Genomic DNA, 6,000 nt, shown 5'->3' with positions numbered 1-6,000 from the left:
CTGCTCCCCCACCCCCTGCTCCCCCTACCCTCCCTGCTCCCCCCGCCCCGCCCCCCCAGCACCCCCCAGCACCCCCAGCACCTGGAGCCGCAGCCGGGGGCCGGGCGGCAGGTGGGAGGCAGGCCGCGCCCCCCCACCCCGACGTGCGCGCCCCTGGGTCCCGGGCGGGGCTCCCGGCGCTCGGTCGCGGGGGGGCGCTGTGCGGCCGGCGGGGCGCGGGCGGGGGCGGGGGCGGCGGCGCGGGGCTGCGGGCGCGGCGGGGCGAATCCCAGGCGGCGAGGTCGGCGCCCCCGCCCCTCGGCCCACCCCTCGCCCCGGACAGGGGAGGGGCCGCCGCCGCCGCCGCCCCGCTCGCCGCGCCCCGGGCTCCGCGCACTCGGGCACTCGGGACCCGCAGGACGGCGGGCGGCCGGGTCGGAGCGGCGGCCGCGGAGCCGGGGAGCGGGGAGCCCGCAGGCCGGGCCCGGAGCGCGACCACCGCCCCAGGTAGCGCGAGCGCCTTCCCCGCGGCGGCCCGGGCGGGGGGGGGGGGGTTGTGCGCGGGGCGGGGGCGCGGGCGCGGGGTCCCAGGCGCTCTCCTCCTCCGGCCCCGGTGTCGCGGTCCCCAGCTCGCGCGGACCTCGGCCCCCTGCCCCGGGGCGGGCGCGGGGAGAACAATGGGGCGTCCGGGCAGCGGGCTTCAGGCGCGGCGTGCCCCGGCGGCGACCGCGCGGGGCCCCTTTGTTCCGCCGCGGCGGGGGGGCTGCCCCGGGGCTCGCTGCCGCCCGGGACGGGCCGCCCCTGGGTGCGCGGGGCGGGGGGGGGGGAGGGCCCGGGGCGGGCGGCGGGGGAGCAGCGAGGGGAGCACGGGGGAGCTCCAGGGGGGCACCGGGGAGCAGCGGGGAGCACGGGGGAGCTCCAGGGGGGCACCGGGGAGCAGCGGGGAGCACGGGGGAGCATGGGGGAGCTCCAGGGAGGCAGCGGGGAGCACGGGGGAGCTCCAGGGGGGCACTGGGAGCTCTAGGGGGACACTGGGGAGCACTGGGGAGCTTCAGGGGGCGCACCGGGGAGCACTGGGGGGCGCACGGGGGGGGGGAGGCGGGGGAGCAGCGAGGAGCACCGGGGAGCTCCAGGGGGCCACCGGGGAACACTGGGGGGCGCACCGGGGGTCGGCGGAGGTGCACCGGGAGCAGCGAGGAGCACCGGGGAGCTCTGGGGGGCACCGGGGAGTACTGGGGAGCTCCAGGGGGCGCACCGGGGAGCACTGGGGGGCGCACCGGGGGGCGGCGGGGGAGCAGCGAGGAGCAGCGGGGAGCTCCAGGGGGCGCACTGGGAGCCCCGAGTAGCACCGAAGGGCGGCCGGGGGCGCCGGGGGCGGGGGAGGGCGTCCCGCACGCGGCGCCTGGGCCGGGTCCGGGGCTCCGCGGCTGGTCGGCGGCGCTTTGTTCCGCGGCGGCCGAGCGCGTCCCCGCCCCCCCCGCGGCTCCCGGCGCCCCTTCGCCCCAGCCCGCCCGAGCTGCGCGGAGCCGAGGGCGTCGCGGGTCGGGGCGAGGGTGGCCGCGTCCGGGTCCGGGGCAGCCGCGCACGGATCGGTTCGGCGCAGAGGGGGCGGCGCCGTGACGCAGCGCAGCAGAGCCCGGGAAGGTTTGGGGGCGCCGCCACGGTGCACCCGGTGCACCCCCTCCCTACCCGGGGCCCGCGATGCGCGCCCCCGACCCCCGGGCTGTGAGCGGAGCACCACCCCCACCCCAGGGTGGGCCGCCGGGGGCACGGAGGGAGCCGCCTCCGGATGCTCAGAGGGGTCCCGGCCTCCCTGTACACGCAGCGCCGTGCACACCTGTTGGGGGGCCCTGCTCCAGGTGGGCATGAGGGGCACACCTGTTGGGGAGCATCAAGGAGGCCGGGGAGGGGGTGCAGGTGGACCTGGAGAGGGAGCCGGGGCATTGGATGATGGGTGTCCTCCAGTGGGGTGCTCCCGGCTGACTGTTGGCAGGCCCCAGACACTTCCAGGCACTCCGGGTCCCTGCCTGTGGGACCCTGGTGGCCGAAGGATCCCCCAGCGGCGGAGGTTAGGACCCCGCGGTGGTAGCCCGGGAGACCGGGCTGCAGGTGGGCCGGCAGGTGCCCCAAGGACCCACGGGGTGTGACCCCCCCACACCCCGCCTTCACGGGGACAACCAAGTTCGAAAGCCTCTTAAGCTGAGAAGGGGAGTGGGAAGCTCACCCCCGGGAGGGAAGGAACACTTGCTGCCCACGGAGCATCCCACGGCATGGGAAAGGGTTGTAGGGGCGGGATGCGGGCCTCCTCAGGCCAGGCTGGGGGGCTGGGGGCTTGTCCTCCGGAGCCGGTGGCCGGGAAGCCGAGGTGGCCGCAGCCAAGCAGCAGGCGGTGTGCCGTCACAACCCACACCGCCCGGCGGCGCACCCGGGGGACAGGGAGACTCTGTCCCCCTTGTTGCGTTGCCACTTTGGAGCTGTGGGCTGCTTTGTGGGGTACGGCACAGCGGGGCCCCCCAAGTACTCGTGGAACCTACAAGAACAGCAGCAGGCCTGAGACGGTGGTCACTGCCGCGGGAGCCACGGGGCACGGGCTCCCCCGTGGGTTGTCTGGCCAGAGGCTCTCCCCAGGGGTGTCCCGCCGTGTGGGGGGCTACTGGCTGCACCCCCTTCCTGGGTTGCAGTGAATCACCACTCTGTCAGGCCTGGTGTTCAGACTCCCCCTCCCAGGTCGCTGCACAGTTAGGTAAAGCGAGGAGGAGCCTCGGACCTCAGCGGGGAAGGAGTGGGGTGCAGGGCAGGAGCAGCGTGTCCTCTGTGTCCTCCCTATCCTGAGTGTGAGGTCCTGTGAGGTCCGGGTTTTTAGCATTCGGCCCCCTTTTGGGTGACATTCGCCCCTCTTCCCCCCGCCTTGTATTTTTAACAGCTTGGTGTTTGGGTTTTCGTTACGTACGTAGCCCACCGGTAGTCGTGTTCACGGTGTGGAACGGGTGTTGCGTGCATCACACCCTGCTGAGGACCCCACAGCCCGCTGCAGCCCCGGAGCTCACCGGCCTGCCCCTTAGGGCCCTACTCCTATAGGGAACCGGTAAGTGCCGGAGGTCAAATTTGAACTCCCATGTCTGGTTCGAAGTCCATATGCCTGTAAATAAACACCATTTGGGATGGTATCTTTTAGAAACAGGAATAACAAAGCTTATCTCTTTGACTCTCCTTTTGCGGACTTCTTATCACTTTCCCGTACGATATAATTGATCTTTTCAGAAACCTCTGTGGGGCACCTGGGCGGCTCCCTCCCTTTGGCTCAGGTCGGATCCCAGGGTCCTGGGAAGGGACCCTGAGTCCGCGGGCTCCTCGCTCAGCGGGGAGCCTGCTGCTCCCTCGGGCAGAAGCCCGCCTTTCCCCTGCTTGTGGTCTCTGTCTGTCAGATAAATATAAAGTCCTTAAAAAAAAAGAAAAAAACCCAAAAAACCAAACCTCTGTGAGATGGGTTTGGAAGGCCCAATCAGGGACATCACAACTCCTAAAACTCTATTTGTTAAAAAGTTTTATACTGTCTCGTGGTCTGTGCGAATAAGCTTTAAGTGAAGGAAACTTTATTTTTAAAAAGTTGGGCTGCCAACATTTAAAAATAAGTTCTTTTCTGGAAACATTGAAGAGCGGTGGCATGCACTAGATCTTACCTAGCGTTTAAGCATTTTATATTTACTGACATCCGCTTTAGCTCCTTTTATCTTCCAGCCTTTGATAGAACAGTGCACTTCGGAGCCCCAAAGCCGGAGTGTCTTTTTGGAAGAGGAATAAGGAGGGAAGGAATGTGATTATAAAGAGGAAGTGGGCCATCAGAATTGGAAACATACCCAGCAGCAGGCCGTGGATTTTCCCAGCACATGCTTTTGGTCCTGGCAGTCGCCTTTTACAGAAGACATTCTTCTTTAGGGAAGTGTCAAGGGTCTTTCTTTACAGTACCTCTGAGATCATCACATCTCTGTGCCCGTGGGAGCACGTATTCTGTGGGATTTCTGTGTTCATCCTCTCCCCACGGGGGAAAGGGTGAAAGTGGAATGAAGTGGCATCTCCAGTCCTTGGGGTGGCCTGGAGAGGGGTCGTGGGCGGGAGACACCCGGCCTTGACCCAAGAGTGACCCCCAAGTGCAGGAGCAGAATGGATTTTAACACTTGGCGTCATCGATTGTGGATTTCTCAGAACGCTCCTGGGCAAAGGGAAAAGTCAGTATTGGGTTTTTTAAAGTGCCTAGGATAAGACTAGGGAGGCTCAAAGTTCTACCTTTACTGGTTTAATTATTTCAAATAACGACAGGGCGTCACTTGGGGCTTTCGGGGACGGTGGTGTAGGAGCAGTGACTCAAAGAAAAAAAAGAGGAGCAGTGACTCTTGTCTCTTGTCATTTTTTTTTATTTTTTTGTTTTGTTTTTGTGTTTTTTGTTTTTGGTTTTTTTTGTTGTTTTTTTTTTTTTTGGTCTCTTGTCATTAAATTGCTCTTCACTGGATATTTGGAGGGACGTGTGGCCTGCTGAGCACTGTCAGGGAGCGCCTTCCCGCCCCCCCACTGAGCAGGATGAGGGCCGCTCCAGAGCATCTGGCCCTTAGAACCTCTCCTGGGTGTCTTTCCCGTGTCCTCGCTGTCCTCGTCCGTTACTGTCTTACTAAGCACATGTCGAGGGGAGGCCGTGCATTAAAAAGCAATAAAGGAAATCCATTGTGCCTCGGAGGACACAGCAGGGCAGGCCGCCGTGCCCGGAGTGGATGTTGGGGACATGGATGAAATGACTATGACAGCTGTGGTGACCAAGGCCTCGCCAACACCCGCTGCCCGGACAAAGGCTGAAAACAAACAAAAGCAAGAGAGTGGGAGGAGAGGGAGCTCAGAGTCGGCTCCTTCTGCGTGGCTCCTTCTGCGTCCTCGTCCTCGTCCTCGGTGCTTTCATTTCTCCCAGGCTCTGGGGGCGTGGAAGGAAGGGGTCAGGTCCCCAACACCTGCCTCTGATGGTGGGGCCTGTGGAGCCGGTGGGGCCGCTTGGGATGTGGTTCCGAGGGACAAGTTGCCGGAGTCGAGTCAGGTGCTCCGTCCTGGGCGCTTCCTACCTGCCTCCCTCCGTACCTGCCCTGTGCAGGCCCTGCAGGCCCAGGCTGGGTGCTGCGTTCAGCCCGAGTGCCTTGTGGCTAAGGAGTGCCGAGTCCCCAAAGGATGGATCTTTCATATTTTAGATGATCCTGTGATTGTATTGGCGGTGAAGTGTCGGGTGCTCTCTTTGTGTCAGGCCTCAGCCTGGGTCCCCTCTCCTCCCCTCCCCCCTCCACTCCCCCCCTCCTCTCCCACTCCTCTCCTCCCCTCTCCAGTGCCCCCTCCCCCTCCCCTCCCCTCCCCCTCCCCTCTTCCTTCTTCTCCCCTCCCCATCCTCCCCTCCCCCCTCATCTCCTCCCCTCCCTTCCCCTCCCCCTCCCCCCTCCCCCTTCCCCTCCCTCCCCTCCCCTCCTCTCGTAGCCTCCACACCCAGTGTAGAGCCCTGTGTGGGGCTCGAGCCCGTGACCCTGAGATCAGGCCGTGCGTGAGCTGGCCACCAGGATCTGATGCTGTATCGACTGAGTCACCCAGGCGGCCCCTGGGCACTCGCTCCAGCTTTTGTTTCACCCCCTTGCTTGTTTGTCGGTGTGGGACTGAGTCATTGCCCGAGCCTGGGAGACATTAAGCCCAAGGCTGTGTGCTTTCCAGAACAACATGCTGCTCCGAGGTGCCGTGTTTTTTGAAGCTCGGGCTGCTTTTAAGGAGGTTGTTTTAGGGAGCTGGGGGGGAGAGCCCCCATGACAGTCTCTGCCCCGCGGCTTGGTTCCCTTGTCACCCGCGTCAGGCTCCCGTGGGTGTCCTCGGCCAGTCCCGAGCTGGGCGCCTCCTCTCCTGGGCCCGGTGCGTGGCTCCCCTGCATCCTGCCCCATGTGAGGGTGGCTCGGGCGCCAGATCGGGCCTGCTGGTGCCGGGCTGGCCTGGCCTCCCTGTGCTTCCTCC

The 6,000-nt window shown here is 65.5% G+C and overlaps 1 protein-coding gene across 4 annotated transcripts in view; it reads left to right on the top strand.

The window, feature by feature from the left end:
- Positions 1-352: 352 nt before the first annotated feature.
- Positions 353-6,000, top strand: part of MYO1B (myosin IB) — a 175,616-nt gene continuing 169,968 nt past the window's right edge. For 2 of the 4 annotated variants that reach the window (XM_072813244.1, XM_072813243.1), the window contains exons 1-2: positions 358-486; positions 2,903-3,064. The gene's annotated coding sequence lies outside the window, so the exon portion shown is untranslated. Of the gene's footprint in view, positions 487-2,902; positions 3,065-6,000 lie in introns of all 4 variants that reach the window. The other 2 variants (XM_072813241.1, XM_072813242.1) reach the window with 2 other exon arrangements.

This window comes from Canis lupus, chromosome 36, assembly GCF_048164855.1.
Source record: "Canis lupus baileyi chromosome 36, mCanLup2.hap1, whole genome shotgun sequence".
In the NCBI taxonomy this organism is placed as follows: Eukaryota; Metazoa; Chordata; class Mammalia; order Carnivora; family Canidae; genus Canis; species Canis lupus.
Note: the sequence above shows the minus strand (reverse complement) of the source record. Positions and strands in the feature narration are given on the sequence as shown.